The sequence below is a fragment of the Lissotriton vulgaris genome, chromosome 3_1 (genome assembly GCF_964263255.1).
Source record: "Lissotriton vulgaris chromosome 3_1, aLisVul1.2, whole genome shotgun sequence".
Lineage (NCBI taxonomy): Eukaryota > Metazoa > Chordata > Amphibia > Caudata > Salamandridae > Lissotriton > Lissotriton vulgaris.
Genome location: NC_141689.1, coordinates 1141583122 through 1141601695, shown reverse-complemented (window position 1 = coordinate 1141601695; position 18574 = coordinate 1141583122).

The following is an 18574-nucleotide window of genomic DNA, read 5'->3' as shown; positions in this document are numbered from 1 at the left end:
CCCCCAGTCTCTCGAGGCTGTGACCTTTTTTCCCCCACCCAACATCCCCTGAGGCACATTGTGAGGCTTGTATGTTAATGTTGTGGTATCACTGTATGCTCTTTTTTCACAGTACTGTGTTTTGGCGTGAACTTTCTCCTTAGGTCTTTTTTCCGTTCACAGGTCAACAATTATCATATTTATTGCTATTCCTTGGTCAGGCGGGAAGGTCATGATTGGTGAGCAGTCAATTTAAGGTCCTTAGGGGGCAGCCCCATTCTTGAATGGAGTCACCCAGGGGGAGGGACAAGTGGTCTCTCCTAGAACTCCAGGGGCAGTACATCCGGTTCGTTGGATAGGTGCAGGGGAGGGGAGTCACGCTTTCCTTAGGCTGGTTGGCCACCCCGCACGTGCACTATGACGTCATTAAATGGCACAGAGTGCAAGGGCCCCCTTTTGCTTAATGGAGTTCACGGAGCATACGGGGGTAACGAGAAGGGGGGTAAGTACCCTCTAGGTAAACGGGCCCTCTGCGCATGTGCACTCAGATGTGAGGGTGTGGCTGTTTGATAAGGATCTGACACCTGTTAGCGACCTTGCCGTATGCCCAAAAATAGGATATGCAGAAAAATTAATAAATGTGTGATTATGATTCAAAATGTTAGATTCGGATAGGAAATATTCTGTATTAGAAATATGTTAAGGTTAGCCCTTGGCTACCTGTCTACATGGATTGTAAGCAAATGTCGATTGTGTTTTTCTGCATAAATGCTAGTGTAAATATTGTTTATTTCAAATTTTTAATTTGTTTTCATGTTTTAATCAATATGGCCGGGGGGCCTGAGACCACCCGCCTTCCAAAGAAACTCCTCTCTCATGTCCAATTTCCAATAAATGTGTGGGGTGCACAAGGCAGGGGAGGGGGATGGACTGTAGTCCCTGACCATATGGTATGTTGTCCTTCAGGCTTTTAGGATGGTGGCTATCAAATATTAGCAATGTGTTGCTTACGGTTGGTTTCGTGAAGAGGGTGGTATACTGTGATCCATTTTCCTCAAAAATGGCTAAGTCTACAAAGTCTAGAAATTCATTAGAATGTTTGTCTATCTGCACTATAAGGCCAAATCTTATCCAAGGAATTAGATTCTTAGTCATGCCTATATGATTAAAAATCTTCAACACATAGACTCAGTGAAAATGTTAAAAATAAGCGGAATGCAGAAGTGAGTGAAGATGGTATTTTCATTATGAAATTCATAAACGATGTGAAATTGTAAGCCCATGTTGTTAATTCTAATAGATCCATTGTCCTTAAGCTGTAATCAGGGATAATGTGCTGAAAAGAAATTGTTTTGGAATCATTGTTTCAACGTTTTCATGAGGATTCTGAGTCCTCATTCTGGCTAAGGTATAAATTACTTGGTTAATCATAAACGCACTGGAATATATCCTTGGCGCCCTTTCAGAACATCTGGTGTTATCTAAATCATTTGAAATTGTAGATTAGTATGCAACATTTGACAGAGTTGTTTTTTTTATTTTAAAAAACATACTCTGTGGGAACATCTGGAAACATTTCCAGAGGAAGTAAGACTTGCTCAGTGAGTGCTATTTTATTGTTACCTGCAACCCTACCGCTGTACAAATTGACCATCTCCTTCTACACCCCGAAGATCTGAACTCCAACCCATATCCACTTCTGAAAGAGTCTGCAGTCTTATTTCTCCAAGAACATCTCAGCAAATTCTTAGACACACTGAACCATCCCAGACTCCTCATGAACTGTAAATAAGAAAACTGCACTACTCTGAACAGCTCGGTTTGTACTTTATAAGCATGTTTAAATCCCTGCATAGAGACCATGACTGTTTCAAAGCACAGAGTTTACATCTATTTCCCTTTACAAAAAATATACCTAAGGGACTTTTGGGTATTGGGTGCACTGCTCCATTCTACACTGCAGTGCCTTTTTAAAAGGGTGCAGCGGCACAGCCAGGGGAAGCGCACTGTATTATAGAGTGCAGGTGCAAACTCACTCTTCTATCTGAACAGAGCATTAATGAAAAGCAGAGCGGCTGCTAGAAGTGGCCAGTCTGCCTTTGATGGCAAGCGGTAGGTAACTCAGCCTCCATTCTAAACAATGGCATGGATCTTCCTTCAAGTGGGTGAAGTGAGAAACAGTGCCTGCCTTCAGTGGGATGCCTGGAGTTTGCCTGGGACACCCGTGCTCCACTCCCAACAGGCAACCTCTATGCGGCACAGTAACATACATGCCAAACCTCCCGATTCAGGCAGTGTTGCAGGGATTCTGCCCATATACAGAAATATGCACAGGAACCCAGGCCTTCGGTGTATTGTGGTGTACCAAAAAAACCGCCTCAGTGCCCAGAACCCCTATCCGTCTAGCTATAGTGTCCCATTCGTTCTCCGTACTACAGCTGAGCTAGCAATATTTGGATATCCTAGAACATGTGTCTCAGGGCCTCTCCGAATTTGTGGGAACAACACATTCTTTCACTTAGATACTCATACCTGTTCACAATGTGAGTAACCACAGACACTGTATAGTGTAAAATGTTTATTTAAACTAACATGCTCTGTAATGCAGTACACGTGCTAACATTAGCAAAGAAATGCATACAAACAATATAATCAATTTAGTTACAATTCCATATAATAAGAACGGGGACAGCATATTATAATGACTGTGGATGAAGCCTTATAGCGCTTTACCACCCTCCCGTGCTACAAGCTATGTTTATTATATAGCCTCTGGGCTTGGACGTCGGAACCCCCTACCTCAAGTCTTAGATGATAGGATTTACATCTCCGGACAAGCACAGCTCTTCCTCTGGAAAGGTTTTCTCCAAGTGTCTCTAACTTGCATCCCGTGCAATATTAAAGGCACCTGAAAAGTCAGTAGCGCAGCTGTGTTCCATGTTATGTCTATATGTGTGTGGGACGTACAAAAGCTGATAAACCCATGAAGTTGTTTTCTGGCCTTGAACACGATGTACAGACAAGAACTCAGAGCATAACAGAACTAGTGAAAGGCAGACAGTACCCATGCAAAGCAGCACAAGCAAGAGTGTTTACGGGAACCAAGGCATGTAGTGTTGTGTGCATAAGTGACAAGATGCGGTGATGCAAATCACAAACTAATGCTAACTTAGCAACGTCCGCTGGCACCCCTAAACCCTCACAACACCCTCCCCCTGGGCAGTCCTACGTACATCAAAGTAGAACACAGAGTTCAAAAAGTCTGAGCAACAAGAACTTATGAGTCCTGTATGCGAAGACCGTCAATTTGGTGACAAAAGGAGCAAAGTTCTTGTTTGTTTAAAAAATATCCTTTTGGCAGTAGTAAGAAAAAAAATAAGAATAAAAATAAAAAGATAAAAAAATGTTGGGGTCACCTGGTCTTATCAATCCATCAGTGTGTAGGCGAGAAGCACCCATCGGTGGTCAACTTGCGTGATACTCGCTGTAACTCCGTTGCAGGAAATCAAGTGCTGCTGCACCGATAACCCACTGAGCTAGTACTCCTAGCGTGGCTGCACATGCCATCAAACCCAGACTGGAACAGTCCTACTCATGAGACACTAGAGGGCTCATCAGTAAGGCAAAGTCCGGGTCAGGAGACGCTGTGTTTGTGAGGCAGAGATCCAAAGCCCATTAAAAAGGACATTCCAAGCATGAGAAAACTGGTTGCACGCAAGTGTACCATGGAAATCGGAAAGACATATTATAAGCCAGGTACCGCAGCATTGAAGAATGCGGTTACGAAGCAGCTGTAGCTGGGCCAGGTTGTGAACGACCACAAGAGGGGCAGCCATTTCTGAGCAGGCAAATCAACAGGAAGACCCCTGCAGCTAAGGCCAGTATTAGTGGCAACCCGCCAAAGACGCTGGAAAAAATTGAATGAATAAAAGCTGGGATCACACCAAAAATAGTTTGAAAGGATGTTACAAGGCCAGAGCTCACAATTTTTAAAAAATGAGCCAGCCCTGTTGTATGCGAAGCATTGAAGATAGAATGAATTAGCTCACCAAAATGTTGTGGGAGGTCAGTGTTTAAAAGTGCTTGAACTTCTGTTCTTGTATTAGCCACCTTCAGGACATAGGTCTCACGGGCAGACGTGAGAGAAACTTCTTTCTGGGACAATAAAGCTCTTATTCGGCTCAGCTTGTCGAACTCTGCCTTCAAGTTCGGAATGGAAGGCCAAATTGAGCTATCGGGACTCCCACAAGGTGGAGGAAACAGCACAATTTTGCAGCAAACCACACGTTGTGACACAGTCACAATGTACAGTATGGCTATTAACATGCCACAGCATTTTTCATTATTCAGAAGTAAATAACTTGCATTAGACAGTAGTGTGAATGTTGGCTTAATAGAGGGGACAGTTTTTCCTTTTAAAATGCACGCTAAATTAGGCGCCTCTAAATTACAAGGGCATTGAAATTGTATATTTTTGCACACAAGGGAGTGTCCAATGGAAGAATGACAAGACTCACCAGTCAGATACACCTCTGTGTCATCACGCAAACATCTAAACATGAAGGGGAGTGACCAAACTTCATGAAGGATCGAGTTTCCTAATGGTTCATAGCCACCTAGGGAAAAATGTTTCATGCATGATGTAAATTTAAATAAGGAGAACGGCAGTGTTATAACTCCATGAACGTGCCAAACTGCAGAGTTTGTTTCTGCAACTGAGAATGGTAAAGGGTCTACTTTTTCTATTTGTAAAAGAGTATACGTGGCATCTTCATGGATATAGACTGTTGTCTTTCAGTCAAATTAAAAGGTAAAAACAAAGAGGACGAGTTGACATAGTCCCATGGCGTTCGACCCATTTTAAGCACCTGCAAAGTCCATGCTAACTGCATAATAGAGCAAGAACTTTTTCAAGATTAGATTGGTCTGTAGCCCTTAAACGTGAAGCAGCTTCAATTTGAGACAATTTCCAAATGTCATTGTAAACTGCATATATCCATTGTTTAGGCCTTGGGCCAATGGGACCTTTTACGAAATCTGATAAATCCACATCATTCGATAACATTGACAAATGCTGTTTAACAGAAGCCAAGCTAGAGTGTTGTAACCATGTTTGACATAATTTACCAACAGAGTATGTTGTAACTGAATGTCTTGTTAAAAAACGTGGATCAGGCCTATCCTGCATGTAACCTGGAGCCCTGTTTTGGAAACGCATTTGGCATGCATTTGCACTTGTCTGCCAACAAACACCCCATAGAGTCAATGTTCGGGATATTAAATGTTTCATTTGTAAATAAAGACTGCAACTCTTCAAATGTGTAATTGGTAGTAACATTCCAGTCTCAATATTCGGCAAGAGAAGGAAAAGCAGGAGTCTTCAGTGGTTTAGCTGTAGCTAAACCCAGACAAGTAGTCTGATAAATAGAATTGTTTAAAAACAGTATTTGTGATGGTTTAAGACATCCACGATACAAAGCTTCTGTGCCCTGCACCTGCCAGGTTTTGGAACCTTTGGAATCAGAGTATAATAATTTAGTGTGGGTAGTGTGTAACTTATCAACATCCGCTGGCACCCCTAAATACTCATGGCAGCGGGAGACTTCTGATTTCAAGGCTAGTCTCCCCATTCCCGATTTGTGCATGCAAAAAACCTGATTCTTCAGCGGGCTTCAGCCGGGACTGGTCTAGTGAGACTCATAGTATTTATTCACTGACAGTAACATGCTCCTGCAGGCCAGTGCACTACATTTTTGTCACAGACTCTCTGCCAGCACTTTCTATGTTCTCCTGACAAATAAGGGGAAAAAACATGTATTTGCATTTCTAATATCCAATCCTGCAGCAGAACACTACAGGGCATATGTACAAGAAACTGGCGGAGCGCGGTATTACCCCAAAATTAGTAATATTGCGCTTCATCAGTTTCAAAACGCAGCAATGCGCAGCATTTACAAAAATACGGCGCACCCCTGCTTTTCGCCAGTTTAGGCACCCTAGCGCCATTTTGCTAGGGTACCTGTGCTGCAAGGGCGATTTTTTATGTGCAGGAAGGGACACTTTCCTGGTGCAGGAAGGGACACTTTCCTGCACATAAACAATCTTAACAGGCGATTTGCTCTATCTATGTATGCTGTAAAATGAAGCACAAATGGAAAGAGCAATATACGAGAAGAAATGAAACAGTTCTCCTCGTATTGCCTGTTTAAGGCCAGGTATTTCCTTGTCTTATTTTTGGCGCTGCCACATACCTTGTAAATATGGGGCATTGTCAAAAAGTAATGGGTGTTGAGGCAGAACGCCCACTGCAACACCCATTGCCCGCTCCTTTCACGCTAAGTGCTGCGTGAATAGGGGCATTATTTATAAGGTGGCTTTAAGGCATGTTAAGTAGCTTAACGTTGCATTGTAAATAAGGCTAAGGACTTAACGCCACCAAAACATCGCAAAATGTGATGTTCTGGTGGCGTTAATTCCTTATAAATATGCCCCTAAGTCCCATACATGACAGTAGGCCCAAGTCAGGCCTCAATAGAAATCAATAGGAGATAAACAAACTCCGGATTTTTTTTCTAAAATCTCCCACTTTTCTCTTCTAATAAATTGTCATGCATGCAGTAAGTGCACATCTCTCTCTAAGCCCATGTCTGTAATATGGCGTGGGTGCGAAGACAAAGAATTCCCTCACTGCCATGGTGCTGCCGCCATGTACATGCATGGCGCCTTGGGAGAGCACCAGTGCAATTTATATTATAGAAGGGGTAGTGCAATGGTCTGTGGCCCCTTCTGTAATCTGAAGTGACGGGGGAGGGGGGAGTCAAAAAGCAGGATCACATGTACGTTGCAACCTTAGGAAACTGTGCATAATAAAGTCTCTCTTGTCTTTCTTCTAAGAGTATGTCATTTCTTTGCAGCAAACCATGGGCAAACCTCTGACAGCCACTAACACTTACATGTTGCTACCACAGAATGGGGAGAGGATGTGGCTTAACGGCTAGCGCGGTCGATCTCAAATCTGGGGAACCGGGTTGGCGTCTTGGCAACAACGCTCACCATCCTGTGATTCTGGGCAAATCACTTAATCTCCTCGTGCCTAACAAAACATGAATATGTCCTTGTGTAACGAAACTGGTGCTCATGTAAAGAGCTCTGATACCTTCGGGTCAAGTTCGCGCTATATAACACAAAAAAATCATAATAATTGCAAATCCGCTAGAACCACTGAAACCCTCCAAGAAGTGTGAATTACTTTAAAATCTGGAAGGCTGGAGTCTTGCAGCCTCTGCCTCTCCCTGCTGCACACCCAGCAGGAGAGTAGATGGCTGACCTACATTCACAGTCACTGCTAATAACGCCGCTTCTCCCCTTCGATTTATAACGAGTGACCATGGCACGGAGGCGGAAGCCGGAAGACGCTCCCTGCTGTGTGTTTTTAAAATGCAGAACATTTCTGGCGTTCAAATGCATTCGGCCGGAAGGTGTCAGTGACAGAACGCGGGAAATGCACTCACTAGGCCTCTGTTAAATATTGGAGCATGCAGCGTTTATCAACAGTTGTAAAAAACCGTCTGAAATTCAGGTTGAATGGTTCTTAATCTTCATTACTTCCATTCTTCCTTCTTCATCCCATTCCCTACTATTATAATGAGGTTTACTTCTCGTTTGCACTCTGCTCCCTCCATTCCAAGCTTTCGTCTCTGTTTATGAAGCATGACAATTGTGTCTCCAGTACAAGCTTTACTGCCTCTCCTCCTGACTTTCAAAAAAATCAGACTTAATTCCCCCTCATGCCTCTTTCTTCCACCAACCCTCTACCTGAAACCACAAAAACAAATATAGCACTTAAAAGCGGAGATAAATGTGATAAAACCAGATCCAATGCCTCTTGAATACCCCAGGTGTTGATAAATGTTACTGGCTCTTCTGCCAAACCTGGATGGGTCTAACAAGTCCTTCCCTACAAGAGGTGGTGCCTTCTGACACAGGACGAGAACCAGACCACTTCGAATAAAACACAGATTACGGATTCATGACATGCCAGATGACAGGCACCAGTCTCTCATTTTTAAGCTGATTCAACACTAATTAAATTATAACCGAATTACAAAAAATACATCTCCAAGCCAAAACGATCCTGTGCCAATAACAATCCATTTTCAGCCCTGTTTGCATTTTCAGTGGATGATGCTCTCTGCACAGGGGGTGACCAGGAGGCCTGCCAGCTTGCTCAGTGCTCCAAGAGCCTATGACATGATTCACACAATGCCCTCATTGACTACCAGTAGTCATGGATTCTGCCTGAAGGCCAACGTTGCCAACTGTGCAATGCTGAGGTGTAACCGGCGCGAACTTCACTCTAGTGATCACACCCTCAATCATCCACAGAGGACTGACCGTCAGGGGAGGGATGGTCAGGTACTCATCTGAAATATTGACCAAAGACAAACAGATACATACAATTCCACCAGCAGCCAGCTGGGGGGAAAAGAACGCATCCCTATAAAAAATAGCAACCACGGTCACTTTGGTGCACCCTGGGCAGACCAAACCATGCATTCCCTTAGTAAACAAAAACATATAGGTTGCAGTTGTGCAATTATTCAATGAGCGTGTCGTGCACTGGAAAACATGCGGATTTAACACATGGCAGCGATTCACTTGCAGCTTAATATTTTCAATCAAGTTTGAAATTTGCACTCAAACTTGAAACCAGGGTGATTGCAGTTAGACACTGGACTAGCCCATTGGGAATGCTCAGAATTCCACAAAGGCCATATTATATTCCCAATAACATATTACACGGTAACTGACAATTCCAGTCAAGCTTTTTATGCTGCGCCCGCCTACATCTGCAAACTGGTCCAAGGTCCCAAACAAAGGTCTTCCCCAATTTGCCCAAGCCATGTTCCTGTGCAAATTGGGGCACCTAACTTCTCATCTGTCACAAACCTGAGCTGAACACCTTATAAATAGTGTGGCCCCAGTATTAAAATGTGGAGGGCTGGTAACAGTTTGGTAAAAAGCTTCTCAATACAAACTTTACACCTTTCATTAGAGGCGTTCGAATTTTAAACTTCACCCAAGTTTTCGACCTCTCCAAGGTAAAGTTTTACAACACCCCTGTCCTATTCCCTGCACATATTACCATACCATGATGGGCCACACAAATGTTTCTCTTTTATTTACATTTATGCCAAGCAGGACCCAAGATTCATTCTTTTTATGTCTAGACGAAATGTAGCTATCTTTTGATCCTTCCGTTATTTATTTATTTATAAAGCAGAGCTGCCAAGAAGGACAGACGCAAAAACAATCAGCGGAGACAAGGGAAGGCATCGGATGCTGAAAGATCTTAACAACACAGAACCGTTTTCAGCTTTTTGCAAAAAAGAGGATAAGATGCAGAATCGCCTGATGTGGATAACGAGACAGGTCATTCCAGAGTTTAGGATTAAGGCTGAAGATCACCAAGATCTTCTCATGCACCGGGCCTTGGTGGCCAGGAGCCTGGAGTAAAAAGAGGGCCGACAGTCTAAAAGAGCTCTAAAAAGGGTGTGATGTGAAATCAAGGAAGAAAGCAGCTTGGAGCCAGTGTTGTAGAACAGTGGTACGTAACCTGTGGTCCGGATCCCCTGGGGTCCCACGAAGCCTACGAATCTGCGACTGCTTAGAAAATTAAGTAATATTAACAGATTAATAAAGTGTATATAAATAAGGAAGCAAAATGTACAATTGAAAATGATAAAACATTCTGTAAATGTGATGGTTTTCTAAATTGGAAACTAAAAATGAAGGTAGCATCCTCAGATTGATTAAAGGGAGCAGTGGAAGTGAATCAAATAGACCTTAGTATGGACAATGATTGGCCTCAATTCAATTTAGAAAAGCTATAATCTCATTGAAATTTATATTTTTTTATATATGTGTGTGAATCAAATAATATATTTCATAATTTGTATATTTCTATGCTGACTGCTTGTTTCTGTGTAGCTGTCTCCAACTTCTAGTAATTACTCAGTAAGGGGCCCCTGGATTCCAGTAATGATTTAGTGGGGGTCCTCGGTATTTCAGTAATCAATCAATCAAATTTATACAGCACGCTGCTCACCCGCTAGGGTCTCAAGGCGCTGGGAGGGGTGGGGTCCGCTACTGCTCGAATAGCCAGGCCTTGAGTTGTTTCCTGAAGGAGAGAGGGTCCTGGGTCAGACGTAGGTGGATGGGGAGGGAGTTCCATGTCTTGGCCGCCAGGTAGGAGAAGGATCTTCCTCCGGCGGTAGCTCTGCGAATGCGTGGGACGGTGGCGAGGACGAGGCTGGTCGAACGGAGCTGGCGGGTAGGTGTGTAGAATGTGAGGCGGTTGTTGAGGTACTTGGGGCCCAAGTCGTGGAGAGCCTTGTGTGCGTGGGTGAGGACTCTGAACGTGATCTTCTTGCTGACGGGGAGCCAGTGCAGGTCTCTCAGGTGGGCAGTAATGATTAAGGGAGGATCCACAGAAGTCAAAATGTTAAGAATCATGGTTGTAGAAGGCCCAGTGTCACAGGCAGAGGGCCTCAACATAAGCCCACTTCTCAACAGGAAGTCAGTGAAGGGGGAAATCCGCTTCAGAGACGTGGTTACATTTCTATCACCCTGCTACCAAATTCCTTGGAATATTCTGGATACTCTGAAGTTTGACAATGTAATCGTCCAGGATCCTATGTGAAGAGTTTTACCGTAATCCAAACATGACAGAAGAGACAAACTGATCACCATGGCTCAGTTCCTAAGAAGATGAAAATGGAGCATTTTCTTCATCATTTTGACCCATAGGAATGATGATTATTAAAGGTCTGTGCAACATGGTTCTAGCCAATCTCTTCCCCACCTCCTTTATGTGAAATCTGCTTTATATTATAAATGATTTATACCACCTGTTGGGACGGAAAAGTCATCTGCATCGTAATGGACATACACCCCTGCCCTGTGTGCCCAACAATACGGATGTTTGGATCCTTAATGCTGAATTTTGTTGTCATAGGCAAACACTGATCATGCATGTGTACCATGACATTGGCCAGTCTCACAGATTGCCGTCTTGTTAAACCTAGAGGAGCACCCAAAGCTCTACCCTCATAGTGGTAAAAAGCTACTACTTCAAGCCAAAGCTAAGCAGCACTAGTGCAGTAGTGGAAGTATACTGTGTAGTAATCAGTAGGGGGTGAACAAGTCCTTTTCAACCTTTGTCCCTGGCCAACAGGATTACTTCTAATGTTCTGCAGCTGTGTACTTAACTCACCCTTGGTCTACATCGGTTTGGTGTGTAACGCTGCACAGTGCATGAGAGGTGTGTCTGCACTAAGTGTACATGCTCTTGGGGAGGGTACAATACAGGGATAATGCAGTACTGTGTAGTGCGTGCATGATGAATGCATTTCCTGGAATGTTTTTTGTGGCTATGAACGGTACAGTACATGGACAATGTAGCTATGCGTAGTGTGTGCATGTTAAATGCATGAGCATGAGCTGGATGTATGTGTGCCTATGAGTGGTACAGTGCATGAAGGACACCGAGCTGTGCAGGGAGTGCATTTGAAATGTATGTTCTAGATGTATGTGTGCCTATGGGTGGTACAGTAAATGAAGGATACAGTGCTGTACAGTGCATGTATGCTGTATACATGCACTGGGAGTAGGTGTGACGGTGGATGGTACAATATATGGAGACCTCTTGGTTCCAATTTGGGAGACCCAGGCCTGCATGCTGAAACATGAAGAGGTAGAGAAATCCCCCATACAGATTAGACTATTGCTGCATTCCTGGCAGCTGGGTGGGACACACTCTGGAGAGGGGACAGCCAGGCTTCGGAAGTACACTTCAAAAGGTGCTCTTTAATTCAATGAGACGTCACAAGGAAGGAGCCTGGGCACATCTCAGAAAGGAGATGGGGCTGATAAGGGAATCAGAAAGAGTAGGTCTGGGAGCCGTAGGCTATTCTTTAGATACGCACACAGTGGCTGAAATACAGATGAAAACTCTAGTGTGTTCTGCATATGGTGTTATGAGGCTATCAGCTTTGGAGTGACTCCTGCTGTGACAGAATGCATTCCAGAGGAAGAAGAGGGCAGCGAACAGGGCACTAGAAGCAGACCCCCCAACATAAACTTCAAAGGCTCAGACGTTATATCACATTTGGTGTCTCGGAATGGACCATAAGAAGGGGAGCTTGAGACTCCAAAAATTGTCATCTGCCAAGGAGCCAAGCAGGATAAGTGATTATGGGAAGCTCTGCAAGACTTTTGCCTGTGAGTATGCCTGGAGGCCAAAGCCTGCTAGCCTCCCAGCTGGGTGAGGGGACATCACACAAGGAATCAAAGACCACCTGCCCCAGAGCCTGGAGCACCAGTACCTACCTGCTTGCCAAGACCAGTGCGCCTTGTGAGGAAGATGAGAGCATTGGAGGGAGTGATGTCCAGTGGGGAGTCCTGTGGAGTGGACTCCCATTGCGAGATATGAGGAAACAGATGCTGCAGCAAAAGGGTTCGCTGAAAATATGCAAGACAGAGGGGGGCCGCCATGAACTGCACTGATTGGATTGTAGCATTTACATAAGTAGGAGGTGTGACCCCATCTGCCCGGAGGGGGCGCTGCTTGAAGCTTTCCAAGCTGTGAAGGCCATAGACCTTGAGTTGTGGTGAGCAACAATCCCATATGCCAGATGGGGCTGCTGCTAACAACCTTTCTTTGCTGAGTGGGCTGGAGGGGGTCACAGGGCGCAATAAGATGTGCGACTTGATCTATTGTCCCCACTGGAGATGTGAGGTCGCCATGGGAGCACCAGCACCATCACCAAGTCAAGGGACCTGCCTCAAAATCGTAGCATCACTCCCCACACTGTGGAATGGATCAGGCACTTACCCTATAAGGAATAGCTGCGAAGAACCTCCGGTGGCTTAAGTGGCAGGACCACATGTGAGGAGCTCTGGACATGCTGAGTGCAACCAAACTCACATGATTCAGCGCTACGACTCCAAGAGTCTGCGAAAGGAACTTTGGATGCTCCAAGCCTGCAAGCCAGCAGTCAACAGTGTGACTCTTGTGTGACTCTTGAGACTAGCACTCCTCGTGGGCCTTGCCATGGATGTTGCCTATAGTCAATGGGGAATAACCCCTATCACTAGGAGGTAGTGGGAATTGGGAATTCACCTAATGAAACACTAGGACTGTATAGTTGTTGATGAATGTCGCATTCTTATTTTGTGTTGGTAGTAGTGGAAATGAAATAATTATCTTTTTCATATAAGTGAGTTTTCGGCTGGACAATGATTTATTGCTGCACTCATTTTGAGTTGTGAGTCTGTGTTCACTCTCCTGTATCCACACCTCCCCTTAAGGAAGCCTAGGACTACTTGGACCACACTAAGCTTGAGAATCAAGTGTTGAAGTAGTCCTCAGCCCTGGTGCTCAGAAGCCATGGAAGGTTGGGCCCTGGGACATCAGGCGCATAAAGCCCCAACCCCTACAGCTGGGCCCAATAACCTGCCAAGTGGCCCTCTGAAAAGGATTCTGACAACATCACACTCATGCACACTACTGCACCTCTCTATCCATCCTTACAGTGATTCGCTCATTAAAACATTTATCACTCCCAGTCTTGCAAAGAACACTAAATAACCTATGCTGTGTTTGCTAAAAAAGAGTGGTTGCTGCAGGATGTAGCACATGTTCAGAGGCAAACGTTTTCATGCAAATTGCAACCTTTGTCCTACCTGCCAAACTCAAATAGGACATGTGAACGCACACTTTTACAATAACTGCCAAACTAGCTAACACACTGGTACCCAGAATACAAACACTACATATATTTTTACTGAATCTAAACCTTACTTTCACCACAGCAACATTAACTTAAAGCAAATAAATATAGTTCTGGGACTCCTGCATGCCCTCACCCATAACTCACAGTAGGAAATCTCGACATCATTTTACACAAAAAATGCAATAAAAACAGGCAACCAACAAAGTACTTAGAATTAATTGTGGAAGGGTATTGCCTGTCCCAGAAATCTTTCTGTGGGAGGGTGCAGAAAGAGGAGGCCCCAGCAAACACCTGCCCCTATTTAGCACGCTCACCTCACCCGCAGCATGGGACATGCATGGGCTACGCCCGGGCACAGCTCGGGCCAAGGGTGAGCCAGTCCTTCACCCGTCAGCAGCAGGAAGAGGAAGGGCAGGGCCCTCATTCTGGCCCTGTATTATTTTATTATATTGAATAAGCGTGGGTCTCATAATGGGTGTCACATCAAACTGGTAAGCCCTGCTGTCTCCATTTGCCTTCCCCTTCGGCTCTGTATTAGGCCTGGGTGGTAAACTCCTCTCCGTTCACAGAATTTGCAGTTTACTGCATTCCGCACTCTGCGTAGTGCAGCTGAGTTTTTTCCCTGCTTGCGAATGGTAAGTTGGCAAGTGTGAGCTGCAGCTCAGGTAGAATTTCTACCAGAGCAGCAGGAAGATGCGCACAAACAGCAGTTCGCACTGCACTCCGCCCCTTGTGAAACTCCGCAGAGTTTTTTGTCACTTTGTGGAGTTACACTTAGTAAACTCCACAAACTAGGCCCAGGCCTGCTCTATATGTGACTGTCCTAGCACATATTGATTTCCATGCTGCCATTTTTCTTTTTTATTTCCTTTATTTTGTGACTTATTTGTGATTTTTAATTTTTCCTTACTGCTGGGATATTTTTCAGAAAAATTGGAAAAATAAAGGCAACCGAGGCCCTGTCTGTTGATGTCAAGGAACCAAAATCAGCAAGACATGCCGCAGAAAATTGCACTTTATGGTTTAAATATTTTATTATTTTGCAAAGACAAGTTTAACGATAGCCACCACCTACATCCACTGGCAAGTGGAGATCAGTCGCATTCACTGGAGTAAAGAATATAGAGAAACAGAAATAGAAGAGAGGTGGGGAGGGAGGTAGGCCTACCATCTTCGGGTTGTGTACTGTGAGTTGAGCGGGCACCATGTGGGCATCCGGGGAGGCCGGGGTCAGCTACCTTCATTTGTCCTTGGGGGGAGGAACCTTAGTAAGCTGTAGCACTCGGAGATATCTCGAGCATGTGAGTTCTGTGAATTCAGTGGACAAGAATTCTATGGTGGTGACCCATGTTTTATCGAACTTAGGGAGAGAACATGTAATGCCGGCTGTAATCTTCACCATCCCCAGTGTTTCCCATATCTTATATAACAAGTTCAGTCAGGAAGGTATCGCCTCAGTTCCGGACCTAGCCAGCAGCGCCTGCTTGGCTGCTCCCAGAGCCAGGATGATTTCTCTGCCGTGGCAAGATCTAAGAGGGCACATCAAGGCATTGGGGGGCCCTAGCAATATGAAGGAGGGGAGTTTAGGTAGGTCAATGTGGTATATGCTATCTATCTCTTGGAGGATTGCATCCCAGTAACCCTGTATCTTCGGACACACCCATAGAATATGTGTATGAGTGCCCAAGTGACCACATTGATGCAAGCATTGCCCTTTCCCTCCCGGTTTCCATCTGGCTAGCCTCGCCGGCATATAATACCAGTAATGTGCAATCAAAAAAAACAAATTACCAGCTGAACTGCAGGAGGAATCTCTGGCTATATGATGATGTCTTGCCATTCCTTGGGGGAGCAATTGAGAGAAAAACAAGGACCCCCTGGGTATCAATAATACACAGATTCCTAGGGCAGGGTAAAGACCAATGTGAATTCAAAATCCTAGGCCATCCACAAAATAAGTGACCATACAGGCTGGGACCAGTGGAGAAAAAGAATTGTCGGGAGATAATGTGTATATTAAAAAATATATATATTTAATTAGACATAGATAAAAATCATATAGAGACTCAAACGATAAGCCAAACTATATGATACAATAAAACAGTAACATATTCAATTCTTGGACAAAATACATCAAATACATTCATTAAAAAGCAAATACATCATAGTAACGGTGTAAATCCTGGCTAATTTGAACACTTATATACAAAAAAAGGTGTTTACTGAAACAACGATTGCACTTATTAGAGAATTATTAAATGGACTCGACGCGCGTTTCGGCAGTAGAAGAACTGCCTTCTTCAGGAGTCGTTGATGGAACTCTGTAAAGAATATTATAGGAAACAATGTTATATATAACAGTGCATATGTCCTTTTACATATTTATTACACCTATCTACTCACATACCCATGAATTTATTACAAGATATAAAATTTATAACAACTCTTTATCTTACCGAAAGGTCCAGACATATTAATTGGTCACTTAGCGTCATATACTAGACTGACATATGTACAAAATTAGTGCAGTACTCAACTCAACATAAAGAACCATCAAGAGAGTAGGGTTCATTATTGATATAGGTACAGTTGATCGTCATAAACAACATTCATGGATAATTTCCCATTTAGAGACTCATACTTTAGATAGATCATGCATGATGTATTGTAAGTTCAATTCTGGATATATATGTAAATCAATTCACTTACATGACAGAAGTATTGATGATAACGTCTTTGATATTTTAGAAGAGAATGCCAAAACATAACATAGGGCCACTTGATAAAGCTGATACCTGATTTAAAAATTTTTTTGTAATGAGATAAATTACATGATTGGAAAGGGCAGAGAACACTTTGAACACAATGGGTCAGCTTGTGGGAGAACATGTACTCCAATTCCGCCTCCCACCTACGCTGCGCAGGGGACTATATGTCCGACAGTAACCGCTTATCAATTTGTTCTTGTAATGTACCACAACTCAAACTTGGTCAGGGGGTGACCTGCGTGACCTGTGGCTGGGTCACCTAGTGGTGAAGGACCAGGTATTGCCAGTATGCGTTTTGAGGGATCCCGACGCCTGTGATGAGGCTAGCGAACTCCATCACTCCCTTCTTGTCAAAGTGATCTCCAACGCGCTTGCAATTGGCCTCTTGCCAATGGAGATAACCATTACCCATGCTTGCCAGGGGGAAGTCCGGGTTTTCCTATAAAGGGAGTCTGCGTTTTCAATTACGCAGACGACACTCAGCTACTTGTACGAATTAACAACACTAGTGTCAGCCAGGATCACGTACAAGAAGTGCTGCGTTTTACAGCAAGCTGGATGACTGACAATTCACTCAAAATAAATCCAGACAAGACTGAAATCCTGGCTGTTCCATGTATCAACAGTCCTTGGTGTGACCTGTTTTGGCCGCAGGAATTAGGAGTTTCTCCTACCCCAGTTCCAGTGGTTAGAAGTCTGGGCATTAAAATTGACGCCGACCTCTCTATGAACAACCAAGTGTCGGCAGTGGTTGGCACCTGTACAGGGATACTGAGGAGTTTGCGGAAGCTTGTCCCTCTTCTCACCACTATCTCCCTTCAGGTCATTGTCTCTGCCACAATACTGTCTAGGTTGGATTATGGGAATGCCCTTTACATCGGCCTCCCCTGGAAACTATTAAGAAAACTACAGGTTGTGCAGAACGATGTGGCACGCCTTATTTTTAACCTCCCTAGACGGTCCCAGGCTTCCCCATTGCTCTCCAAACTACACTGGCTACCTATCAGGCAGCGAGCATCTTTTAAGGGCCTTTGCATTGCCCATAAGGCCATCTATGGACAGGCCCCAGCATATATCAGGGATCGCCTGATGAGTTACACTCCTGCTCGGGCTCTCCGTTCCTCTGCTGCCTGCCATCTGGTTGTCCCACGGTTCAATTCGGCTCGCAAGGGTGGGATAGCTTTTTCCATTTTGATCCCACAGCTTTGGAACAATCTTCCCGGAAATTTGCGTAAAGAACCGGGTCTCCTTCTTTTTAGGGACAAACTTAAAACCATCTTGTTTAAGCCTGCCCATTCCGGCTCTAATACACTGTCTGTTGTAATTCTCTCGTCTAGAAGCGTGAAAAGACCTGATGGTGAACCTGCGCTATACAAGAAATAACTAACATAACATAACATAACATAACATAGGGGTTGAGAGGCCGCACGAACCCTGTAACCTATCCCACACTCTCATGGTAGTTCTCAAGACCGGGGACACATATACCCCACTGGGTCGGTGCCGTCGGGGGAGACATGGGACCTCCCAGATGTGCATGCCCGCTATCGAGTGATTAATGAAGCACCAGTGCTTTACCAACTCCAATTTGTACCACTCGAGTATACATCTAAGTTGTGCCGCCTGGAAGTAGCGCATCAAATGCGGGACACCCAGTCCCCCATCTTCCTGCTTCAAGTATGTCAGGTAACGGTTCATTCTCACCTTCTTACCTACACAGACAAAGTTATCAATAAGGCGTTAAAGCTGTGCAAGCATAGTGGGCGGCGTTCGTAGCGGCAGTGTCTGAATCATGTATAGGATGCACGGGAGGATAGTCATTTTAATGGCTGCCAGTCTTCCCAGCCAGGACATAGTGTGCTGCTTCCAGTTCGAGAGTTCTTCCGACCTCCGATAAGAGAGTAACATAGTTCACTTGGGCTATCCTATCTAGAGTGGGGTACTACTGCAGGCCAAGGTACTGGACGCCCTCGGCCACCCACGTGAATGGGAAATATGCTGCCAACGCCTGTTTCTCTGCCTTGGGGAGGG